Here is a 12,804-nt window from a genome sequence, read left to right as displayed (position 1 = left end):
AAAAGAAAGAAAGAGAGGGGAGGAGGTGCCAGGCTCTTTTAAACAATCAGATCTAATGTGAAGTAATAGAGCAAGAACTAACTCACTCATTACCACTGGGAGGACACTAAGCCATTCATGCGGGATCCATTCCCATGACCCAAACACCTCCCACTAGGCCTCACCTCCAACACTGGGGATCAGATTTTGACATGGGACTTGGAGGGGACAAGTATCCAAACTATATCACTCATATAAAGCTCTTGACATGAGGCATAACACACAGTAAGCACGCGATACATGTTCACTATTATTGGTATTACTCTCCCTTCTCCACCAGAAGCCTGTCCTCCCCATGGTATTAATGACCTGTGTTCCCTGCTCTTTATCAGTTTCCCAAAAGCAAGGGATGAGACTTTCTGCAGTCACTCATACTCTTTCCGTCAGCCCCCAGTAACCAGCAGGTTTGTCCAGTGGTTGCCTATATTGGGGGCTGGGGCTCATGAGTATGTGACGGCAAAGCCAACTGGATCCAACCTGTGACCTTGGCCCATTAGCCACCACTGGATCAACGGGCCACAGATACTGCTTGAGTTTCAATCCCAGACTCCTGGGAAGCCGACTGTCTCCAGAAAGTCTCTCTCTGGGCTCACAGAATGGAATGACTTTTTTGGGGCAACTCTCAAGCCTAGGCAAGGCTGCTCAGGCTCCTCATTAACTGTATTTGTGACCACCCAGGCCCTGTGCTTTTATCTTTCACCCGAGGCTGTTCTTAAACAGTTCAGACTACTCTTTTGGACACTGTAGTGGCACAGCAAGGAAAATCCCTCCCCTTTCCTCTTCTCCAGAAAGGACTAAATGACATTCCCATGCCAACAACAGAAACTTTCGTTTCCTTTGACCATCCCAGAGAAACAGAAATTGTGGGATCATGACTAGCTAATTGGTTAATGATTGCTCTCTGTTTGTCAGCATAAGGTTTCAAGGGAACTCGTATTTACTGAGGGCAACCTCTGCGTGCCTGCCAGCTACCTGATTAATCCTTGTGACAACACTGTGAGGTAGAAATCATCTCCAATTTACAGATGAGAAAACTAAGGCTCAGAAAGGTATAGGCATTCCCCCATGGCCACATGGCTAGTAAGTAGCATCGTGAGGATTCAAACCCATATTTGACTCCAAAACCCCATGCACTTTCTACTACATGGTATCAACATATTTTCCACATGCGTACATATGTATCTGTCAGTCCAGACACTCTGCCTAAGTGGCTGAGCCCTTGGGCAATATGGCCTTTGATGGCATACTCTAAGCTGCTCTTTTTTCCCCTTGGACCAGATGCCATGATCTTTCATTAGGAGCCTGGGAGACAGGCTGGTCCATACAGTGCTCTGGCTTCCCAACCCCAAATGCCAAGCTTCAATGCATCCTTAAAGTGGTGCCTGGGCTCTCCTGCCATACACTGGCCAGGTGACCAACAGATCAGGGTCTGACATCATGAGGAACTCCTGGTTTCCTGCTGCTCTCCAGTACCACCTTCCCAATTCAGACACTTACATTCCAAACTTAAGACAATTTTACCAAGGCAGGACTTTTATACTGAATCTGTATAAAAGCACTGCTGTAATGTGCAAACTTATGGCACAAACCTTATACTTCCAGGTGGCTTTGTACTCTTCAGAGCACATCCCAACAATGCTGTAGCATAGACAGCTAGGGGAGAAGCATTATTATGGTTACCATTTTATTATTCCCACCTTACAGATGTGGCCAAAGAGGAATCCCATGAGGGCTGAGAGTTACAGCTCTGCCTCTGAAGTGGCCTTTAAATACTATTCCAGGGGAGGTCTTGTTTTAAGCCTGCACAAGCCCCACAGACATGACGACAATTACTATACTTATCACAAATCTCTAGCAATAATTGCTAACATCTCTCAAATTTTTTTTTTTGAGATGGAGTTTTGCTTTTGTCATCCAGGCTGGAGTGCAGTGGCACGATCTCAGCTCACTGCAACCTCTGCCTCACAGGTTCAAGTGATTCTCCTGCCTCAACCTCCCAAGAAGCTGGGATTACAGGCATGTGCCACCATGCCAGGGTAATTTTTTGTATTTTTAGTACAGGCAGGGTTTCACCATGTTGGTCAGGCTGGTCTCAAACTCCTGAACTCAAGTGATCCACCAGCCTTGGCCTCCCAAACTGCTGGGATTACAGGCATGAGCCACCGCACCGAGCCATCATCTCTCAAATTCCTACTGTGCTGGATACTGCTACATGTTTTATTTCTCATGCATGATTTAATACTCACCATCTTGAAAAGCAGATGCCATTGTTACTTCTTGTTTTACAGATGAGGAAACTGAGGCTCAAATGGCCTAGATCATAAAAGTAGAAAGTGATGGACTGTGGACACAAACCAAGGACTATGCTCCACTAGACCATAATGCCTCTAAAGCGGAGTCCAATATTGAAAGCCACTAGCCACATGTGGTTGTTTAATTTTAAATTACTTGAAATAAAATAAAATTCAATACTCAGTTCTTCAGTAATGCCAGCCACCCTGCAAGTAGCCATACATGGCTAGTGGCTATCGTATTGGACAGCACAGATAGAGGTCATTTCCATTATCACAGAAACTTTGAGTGGACAGTGCTGGTCTAAACGCTCTTAAGATGGGTCCTCCTCAGACTTCTACTTTAAGAAAATGTTATTAGTTTAAGGTAGAGTCTCACAATCAGCACGATTGGCATTTGGGGCTGGAAAATTCTTTGCTGGGAGATAGGGAGTGGGTCTTCCTGCTCCTCCTTGGATGTTTAGAAGCATCCCTGGGCCTCTAACCACTAGATGTCAGTAGCACGCCTTGGCCCTGGTTTTGACAACCAAAAATGTCTCCAGATATTGCCAAATGGCCCCTGGAGAGCAAAACTGTCCCCCACATCCCCTGCCACCCTCCAGTTGAGGGTCAATGTAAGAACTATACATGCATTTGAAGTAATAGCATACAACAGGGGCCCACAACCTCCAAGCCACAGACCACTACTGGTCTGTAGCCTGTTAGGAACCAGCCACACAACAGGAGGTGAGTTGCGGGTGAGGTGAGCTCACCCAGCTGGTGGGAGAACAAGTACTTACCTTCACCCAGTACCTCTAGGTGAAGGTAAGTACTATATATACATTTGAAGTAATCAAATGGCAAGCCTTCACTAGCTTAACTTGGCCTTCTGAAAGCAAGCCAATTCACTAAAACTCATTTCTTCTAGTGAATTATAAAGTGTGAAGCAATTTGAATTGAATGGGCGGTTTTAATAGCTATTGAAGATTTCATGAAAGAGTAAAACCATTTAAAGCAGTAGAAAGAGAGTAGAGATGCCAAGAAGGGATTACTATAATACATTATAGGATTCGCTCCTCAAATTGGCTATCCACTGACCATAACTATGAAATTATGAAGGAAAGATAAGAAGCAGATTGGTTCAAAAAGCTACAAGAATGCTAAAGTAGAAAATCAACTAGGAAATGACAGGGACAACCACGTCACATATTACATTTTCGTTACTAATTTCCAGAAATAACACACAACAAAAAATTGTGCTATATGAGAAACGGGTAAAAGAAATTGAAAAAATGCTAAAGTTAACACAACTGAAAATGCACTTTCAAAGGATTCAAAAGAAGCTGGTGCACAAAAAATAAGTATGTGAGGCGATGGATATGTTAGTTATCTTGATTTAGTCATTCCACAATGTATACATATATCAAAACATCATGTTGAACACCATAAATATACACAAATATTCCATTGTCAATCAAGAAAATACATAAATTTTTAAAATAAGCAAATGTAAGTATTTCCATATAATATGCTGAAATTTTGGCTCCTGATGAAATAATATACTTTTCCACATTTTTTCATACATTCCCAAGGAAACCAAACCTCCCTACAACAAATGGAACATCCCTTAGAATGCTGCTAAAGACCAAGTGAAACCTGTCAACTACATCTTTAGAGAAATCTCCAAAAGCTTTTAAAACCATTTTCTCCTAAATGAATTTTTGCAAAGACTTAAATACTTTATGTTGTAAATAACTGAAAGAAAAAATCTTCAGGTAAACTGGTAAATATGGCAAATGATTTATTCAAGAAATTGCCCAAGAGCCAGTTTCCCCCTAACTCCCTACAGAGGGTGAAGCTGGGGGCCTGGGACAGTACTTCATCCCCCCAACCCCTACACTGGTACCTGCCACTCCACTGACACCCATAAATTCTCCTATTGCTCTCATGAATGATGTGAGGGGCCCACTATCCTGGCCAGATCCTCAAGATTACTGGCAATCACTGGAGTAACACAAAAGCATCCAGGTCCTGTTGAAATACACATTGTCAGGAATTCATCATTAATGTTTACTAACCTATCATCACAGGTCAATTGGCTAAGAGATAGCCCCTGGGCCACAAGATGGCAATGTGTTAGCCAAGGGGAAGTCCACGGCCTAGAAGGCCAGAGGCCTGGAGAAGACAGGCTTGGAAAGAAGGGCAAAGTTCAGGCCCAGAACACCTGGGGTGGAAAGGGTACTGAAATTGGAAATGGGTTGTAACAGGAGAGACTGGGGCTGCTAAAAACAAGGTTGCCCTGGGCTAGGCACGGTGGTTCATGCCTGTAATCCCAATGCTTTGGGAGGCTGAGGCGAGAGAATCACTTGAACCCAGGAATTCGAGACCAGTCTGGGCAACATAGCAAGACCCTGTCTCTAAAAAAATATTTTTTTAAATTAGCCAGGCATGGTGGTAGACGCCTGTAGTCCCATCTACTTGGGAGGCTGAAGCAGGACGATCACTTGAGCCCAGGAGTTCAAGGCTGCAGGGAGCTATGATTGTTCCACTGCACTCCAGGCTAGGTAACAGTGAAAGACCATGTCCAAAAACAACAACAACACAAAGTTGCCTGAGCTCACCATTCTGCCTTAGGCTGAATCGACCTCTGCGGCAGTCCCAGAGAGAAGCCACAGTATCCCACAATGTATGCTTTTGGTCTGCTACTCAGAAGACAATCTTCATCTATCCAAGCTGGACAGCTCTATGCTGGGAGTCAGGGTACTCAGGATTCTAATCTTGGTACTGCCACTGACTGTATGACCCAAAGAGAATAGCTTAAAACCTCTGGGGCCCACTTTATTTACCCTTGAAGTGAAGACATTGTCACTTATCCCACCATTACAAGGTCTTGTCAGATTTTAAAAGTTCTTTTGCTTTGCCTTAATCTCCATCTGTATTTGTGCAATATGGTATCACACAATTCAAGCCCACTGCTTAATCTCAAGATAACTAGTTATTAAGTTCTGTTATTATTTCCATAGAGACAGAATAACAGCAGGTTACAGGAGAATTATCAAGGGTTGGTGAATATGCTTACTGGAAGAAGGGAGAAAATAGCGGTAACTAGTTCAGAATTAAAAAACCCAACCTGCTACTCTAGAGATTCATTTGATTAGAGCAAAGTACCAGTGAGGCTCTTGGCATAGCGTCAAGGCCCACAGATACGGATGGCTGCTCCGAACATACTCATTTCCACCACTGGTCAGACATTTCAAACATCTCCAGCTCCTACAAGAAATGTATATATTTATACATAAAAATAGACTGCAATTGTATGCCGGAGAGGAGACTGTGAACCAATTCTGGGTTTCTGCCCAAATTTGAATTTCAAGGTCTATTGGGCTTCATTGAGAAAGTGCAACCCTGCTTATATGGTCGAGTTGTGATTCTAGGAAACTCCCTTGTGTTGGGGGAAGGTGGGGTTGTTAGGGGGATAGAGAGCGTGAGAGTGCCTCAGGCTTACAGGGGGAGCAGTGAATGTTTCAGCCAGCACCATTTCCCTCCCAGTCTTCCTCTCCCACAACACCTGGAGCCTAGGAAAAAGCTCAGAGAAGAGGACCCGAGAGTTCCATCTGCTCTCTTCCAGGCTCCTACTCTCCTTTACATTCTCTCCTACTGAGCTTATGTCCCCACCCTCCACTTCTTGCAAACTGCTGTTTACTGGCCTGGTCACCCCCTAAGAAGGCAAGCTCCTTAAGTGCATCTTGGTTCAGTCAACAAGATTCCTTCAACCAATATTTGTGCCAGGCACTGTGCTTGCTTGGCTCCAGGACGGGAAAGGAAAAGTTTCTCCCAGAGGGCTCAGCACAAAGCTAGCTACAGTGTAAGTACACACACTTTGTAAATGTTTACCAAGTTTCCTTTCCCTTTTAGGTCCTGTGAAACACTCTATGCCACTTATTTGTAAAGGCCCTGGTTCCTTAATCTCCTCAAATACCCTCTTATCATTTCTCCTGTACCTTCAGCCCAGATTCAATAAACCATCACATGAGCTCAGACTGAGACTTCTTCAACTGAGGCCATAAGAGCAAGCCATTTGGTCCACTGAGTTTCCTTTGCCAACCCAAAGACCTCAGGCTGCTCCAGATTCCCTCCACAGAGAGCAGACATTAGGGTGAAGGGGCCCCAAGAAAGCCCCCTTGCTCATTTTCAAGTAGAAAAATCTAATATAAGCTACCACTGAGCCCCAGGGAGAAAGGGCTTGGAAACTCATCTGGGAGTAAAGTGCTTGCCATTATCATCTCCCTTGGCCCTCCCAAAGCACTCACTGTCAGTATCGCCGTCATTTGGTGCTACCATGAGTTATACAGAGAAAGCCTTGTAACATCCACAGCATCCATCCAAGGCCACAGATTGAGGGCACAACAGTGAGGTGAGGGCCGTGGAGACAGGGTTTTAAAATAGTTGCTGAGGACACTTTTATATGGGGATCAGCAGGATTTCAAGAGTCCAGGCCCACTCAGCAACAGAAAAATGAGAGCACGTTATGGTACTGATCTTGGAGAAGAAGCAAAAATGGGCAGCCAATCTACGCACACTTCCATACCTGAACCACTTTACTTTAGCATTCCACATGCAGCACCATTAGAAATCACATGGAATTCCACTTTGGGCCTGCAGGCAAGAGGCTGCCAGTTCTTGTTCATACAGTGTGTTTCCGTGGAGGGAGAGAACTGCCAGGCCAGATCAACCCATGCAACTCTCAGCGATTAGAGACTTGCAATGAGTGAGGCGGGTTTCTGGCTGTGAGTACAAGTTGGAATAGTTAAGGAAAAAGGTTCGCTCCATGATTGAAAATCACAAATAATCATGTATACTCACATACCCACTAATTAACCGTATGACTAAATCCAGTTTGGTTAATATCTTCTTCCTGTTGAAATTGCTTGAAATACGTAAACATATGCACACACAACATCCAAAACAACACTGTGGATACATAATAAGAATATACTGCTTGGAGATAATACCCCATCAAGTATCTGGGAGACTGCATATTGTACAGCTTGGAATCAATTTAGAAAATTAAGACAACTCAGAAAATTTAAGGTCATTCTTCTCCCCTCATCCATATTCCCCTCTCTTTTTCCATCCCTCTCTCTGCCTTCCTCTCTTCTCTCATCTACTTCTTGCCCCTAGTGCCCCATCTCCCTTATCTCCCTACAAGATCATGTATTGTCAGCCATGCCAGCTGCTTGCTGGCCTCTTACTGATGCCAAAACATCATGTTCTGATGTAACTGAACCACATTATTTGATGGAATTATTACTGTCATAATTGAATGGTGTTACTAGTCAATGAAATGAGCCTTGTAAAATCCAAGTTTATGGAGTGCTTTACTTTGAGATGATGTTGGCTAGGTTTCTTGACACATATAGAATCTATAGCACTGTCCAGTCTCTCTCCCTGGTCTGTCTGTTATAAAACATCACCCTTGTGCAGCTCTCCCTTCTCAGACTTGAGCCATTTCTTACCAACTCTGGCAAAGCCAAGGCTGTAGCAGTGCCACAAAGTACCCCTGAACCAACAGGAGGGGACTCACGGTGTGCAGGACAGGAAACCCAGGGAATAACTAGGTATTTCCAGGCCACTCACTGCAGCTAGGCCAAGCTTCCCCTTGGTGCTTCCTTCCTTCTTCCCTTTGCAAATCAATCAAGGACAACTGCAACAGCCTTGGGAGCACATTCGCCTTCCCCTCCCAGCCCCTTGCTGTCTGGGGCCCAGGTGAGCCAGGTAGAGGCGCCAGGCAGGAAGGAGAGGAAGCATGAAAGGCAGAGAAGCCTCGAGGCTTCCAGTCGCCCCTCATTTCCCCACGCAGTTGACCTGTCCCTGTGTCGCCCGATCCGCCGAGTCCTAGAAGCTGAGTCTAGGGCTCTCCCTCCGCTAAGCTTTCCCACGCACACGCACACCTGCGCAAGTTCTCCCAGGTGGGCACCGCCCCCAACCGGCGGGCTGCACAGGGGAATGATGTTGCAAGTTCGAGCCCAGAGGTGTCTCGCTGCCCCCTACCCACCCCTAGTCACTCCTCGCCGCCCGTCTTTGCGGCGAGAGCCCCACTTGGGCAGGTAGGAGCCCCTGCAAGGCCGGCTTGCTTTCTGCCACCCTCCACCTCGTGGTGTCGGGACGCGGGGCCGGGGTGGGGGGGGCGGGGAGTGTAGGTCGGCTGCACCCACCACTTACTCTGAAATCTTGAGGCATGCGTGAAAGCTAGCCATGGTGCTGCTGAGGGAGCCGCTGGCCGGTTACGTGCCTTGCCTGCTGGGGTGCATGGGAGCCCGCACTGCGGGCATGCCCTTAGAGGCTGCCACGTGGGGGCAGCTCCGCACTTCAAGCGCCCACACACACGCAGCCCCAGACCCGCAGGCCGAAGCAATAACCAGCCAGATGAAGTTTCTTTTCCAAGGCCTCTCGCTGTCTTCTGATCTCATTCCAAAAAGGGCTGGGCTTGTTCCTTACATGGTTAGGAACTGTTAACTCCCCTTTTTCCTCTGCCTCCATCTTCCCTCCACTACAGCATCCTTAGTGCAAAATACCAGGTGCTCTTTCTTAGATTCTGTATCCCTGCAGGGCTAACGAGTGTGAGAGGTAACTTAGAGGAGAAACGATAAGGAAAGAGTAGAGGCTTTTATCTGAGCAGGAAAGGACACTCAGGGCTTTGGGTGCAAAGCCAAAGAAGATGTAAATAAGTTGCTTTCTGGCATTTTAGATGGTGCAGGCTGGAGGGAGAGGGGAGAAGAGAGAGGCCAGGAAAGAAAGAAAATTTAAATAGCAAGGCTGCAAGCATTCCCACCTAGATGTGAATACTGTTTTTGGTGTTCTAAACTGTTCTTGTTCAATCCTAAGGAAAACTATTTCCTCCTTAAGCCAGTCAGGGGCCATGACGCAAAAAAGAAAGAATTTCCTTAAATTTGTGAAATTTTTTCTGCCCTTCAGATGAAAGTCCCTACCAAAGGTTGTGTACACAGGGAACCCCAATTACACCATGGTTTACATTACATGGATTCAGACATGTGGCAGATCAGATTGTGTCTACAGAAAACCAAAAGGGCTGGAGAGAGAGACACAGTGAGCAAAGGTGTGACCTAATATTGACTGCCTGGAAGACATGTAGGGCATCTTTCCCGGTCTCAGCTCCATAAAGAGGTGTGTGTCCCTACCTTGACCTCTGAGATGCACAGATCTACAATATTTTGATTTTTTAAAAGTGCCTAGTGGGAGTGCAAAATGCAAAGCAAATGCAGATACAGGCTTTTGGCTTTTTAAAATGACTTTGAGGAATCAAGACTTTCAAAAGGTTGTGATTTCTGTGCATGTATTCCTAGGGGGTATTAAACACTGTCCAGCTGGGCCTAATCCAACAGGCTTTCCAAATCAGGTTTACCCAAATAAGAATAAGAAGAAAGAAGAAATCTAGGCCGGGGTCCCTTCGGGGGGTCTTGGCAATTCTGGTAGCAGAGGCCTGTTATTCCTTTCAGACTGAAATAGGCAACACCCTGCTTCCGGAATTTCATTGGGTCGGTTGGCTGGGGTCTCTGGACAGGGCAGTACACGCAACCCTTGCTTGTTAACTTTGGGGAAAAGGAACATAACTGAGCAAGGACTAGATTTATGTTGTAGTTGCTGAATTCTGACCTGTGGCTAGAATTTCTAACTAGAATTCCTTTCTAACTCAAATTTGTGGTTAGTTCTCCATTATTCATATGCGGCTGCTGCTTACCCACTTAGTACATTTCCTGTAATTGTGTTTTTAATCAAAGAATAACTTCTGAAATACCAATCCCGGTTGTAATGTCAGCAGGCAGTTAAGAAAGACCAATTTTAATATTGGCCAGAAAAGAAGCTAATTAGAAAGGCAAATCTGAATCATTCCCCTCCCACCCAAATAGAACTCACCCTGAAAACAATGAGCTTTAGCATTTTGATAATTCGTGCTCTGCCTAACGCCTTCCTTCCGTTACTTCAAATAATCAGAAGTAGAGTCCACAGAGACCCCAAACTGTGTTGATGGCTCCTTCTGCTGAAGTCTCATAACACCTGTGGTCAAGGCTCTAGGGTCAGCGTTGTGACCACATTTTATTATATACTGTCTTTTGTTGTCCTTGAGGTGTTTCAAATGCATATAATTTGTCTCCTTAACTTAGATTTGAAGTCTCCAGAGGAAAAAAAACACATTTCTTACATTTTTTTCTTTTCTTTTTTTTTAATTATACTTTAAGTTCTGGGGTACATGTGCAGAATGTGCAGGTTTGTTACACAGGTACACACGTGCCATAGTGGTTTGCTGCATCCATCAACCCATCATCTCCATTAGATATTTCTCCTAATGCTATCCCTCCCCCTTCCCCCCACTCCCCAACAATTCCCAGTGTGTGATGTTTCCCTCCCTGTGTCCATGTGTTCTCATTGTTCAATTCGCACTTACGAGTGAGAACGTGTGGTGTTTGGTTTTCTGTTCTTGTGTTAGTTTGCTGAGAATGATGGTTTCCAGCTTCATCCATGTCCCTGCAAAAGACATGAACTCATCCTTTTTTATGGCTGCATAGTATTCCATGGTGTATATGTGCCACATTTCTTTATCCATACTATCATTGATGGGCATTTGGGTTGGTTCAAAGTCTTTGCTATTGTGGACAGTGCTGCAGTAAACATATGTGCGTATGTGTCTTTATAATAGAATGATTTATAATCCTTTGGGTATATACCCAGTAATGGGATTGCTGGGTCAAATGGTATTTCTAGTTCTATGTCCTTAAGGAATTGCCACAAAGTCTTCCACAATAGTTGAACTAATTTACACTCCCACCAACAGTGTAAAAGTGTTCCTATTTCTCCACATCCTCTCCAGCATCTGTTGTTTCCTAACTTTTTAATGATCGCCATTCTAACTGGTATGAGATGGTATCTCACTGTGCTTTTGATTTACGTTTCTCTAATGACCAGTGATGATGGGCAGTTTTTCATATGTCTGTTGGCTGCATAAGCGTCTTCTTTTGAGAAGTGTCTGTTCATATCCTTCACCCACTTTTTGATGGGGTCGAGATGGAGTTTTGTTCTGTCACACAGGCTGGAGTGCAGTGGTGTGATCTCCACTCACTGCAACCTCCACCTCTAGGGTTCAAGTGATTCTCGTGCCTCAGCTTCCCAAGTAACTGGGATTACAGGAGCACACCACCGTGCCCAGCTAATTTTTGTATCTTTTTGTAGGGACAGAGTTTCACCATGTTGGCCAGGCTGGTCTTGAACTCCTGGCCTCAAGTGATCCATCTGCCTTGGCCTCCCAAAGTGCACATTTTTTTTTTTTATGTCTGTCATGGTACAATGCTGAGTGAATCATAGATAGTGAATAGAACACCTTGTTGAGGGATTTTATGTTACTGTTCTGTGGGATCTGTAGTCATAGCATTGACTTGAAAATGACCACATGCCCAAAGGCCAGTCATTAGGACAGACCAGTAAAAGAAAATGTTAGCGTAACATGGTGGGAGTTGGATAAGAAGATAATACCACAAAAACAACTATTTGGGGAATAGATTTTTTTTCTTTTAGTTCAGGCTTTTGGAAAGTGTTCATCCTTAGTAAATCCCAAGAGGGCATACATTCCATTGCTTGGCATTCAGGATGGGAATCAACTCTACTAAGAAAGTTAGGCATATCCTTAGGATGCCAAGCCAATATGTAGATTTCCAGGTGCAGCATAGCTCAGCCACTTGCTTCTAGCAAAAGATAAAGTACAAACTCCATGAGTGACTGACTCCCCCAGCCCCAGTTCCTAGTTAAATGCCTCCATTGCTTTGGGGGGAATCTGATCTTCCTGGCTCTAACCAATGATTCCAGTGAGTCTAAAACATGCAGGATAAATTTCACTGAAATCTTCAGGACTGACTCAAAAACTCTACTAGGTTTTTTTTTTTTTTTTTTGAGACAGAGTATTGCTCTGTCACCAGACGCCAGGCTGGAGTGCAGTGGTGTGATCTCTGCTCACTGCAACCTCTGCCTCCCAGGTTCAAGCAATTCTCCTGCCTCAGCCTCCCAAGTAGCTGGGACTATAGGTGCATGCCACCACACTCAGCTAATTTTTGTATTTTTAGTAGAGACGGGGTTTCACCATGTTGGCCAGGATGGTCTCGAACTCTTGACCTTGTGATCCGCCCGCCTTGGCCTCCCAAAGTGCTGGGATTACAGGTGTGAGCCACTGCTCCCGGCCTCTACTAGGCTTTTTAAAAGTGTGGCTCTGGGCCACCTGCCTTAGTCTCCCAAAGTGCTGGGGTTACAGGTGTGAGCCACCGAGTCCAGCCGATTACAGAGATTTTTTTTCAGAGCCACACTTTTTTTTTTTTTTGAGACGGAGTTTCACTCATGTTACCCAGGCTGGAGTGCAATGGCACGATCTCGGCTCACCGCAACCTCCGCCTCCTGGGTTCAGGCAATTCTCCTGCCTCAGCCTCCTGAGTAG

The sequence above is a fragment of the Cebus imitator genome, unplaced genomic scaffold (assembly GCF_001604975.1).
Source record: "Cebus imitator isolate Cc_AM_T3 unplaced genomic scaffold, Cebus_imitator-1.0 Scaffold445, whole genome shotgun sequence".
Classification (NCBI taxonomy): Eukaryota; Metazoa; Chordata; class Mammalia; order Primates; family Cebidae; genus Cebus; species Cebus imitator.
The sequence above is the reverse complement of the archived record's forward strand: the minus strand, read 5'-3'. Positions refer to the sequence as shown.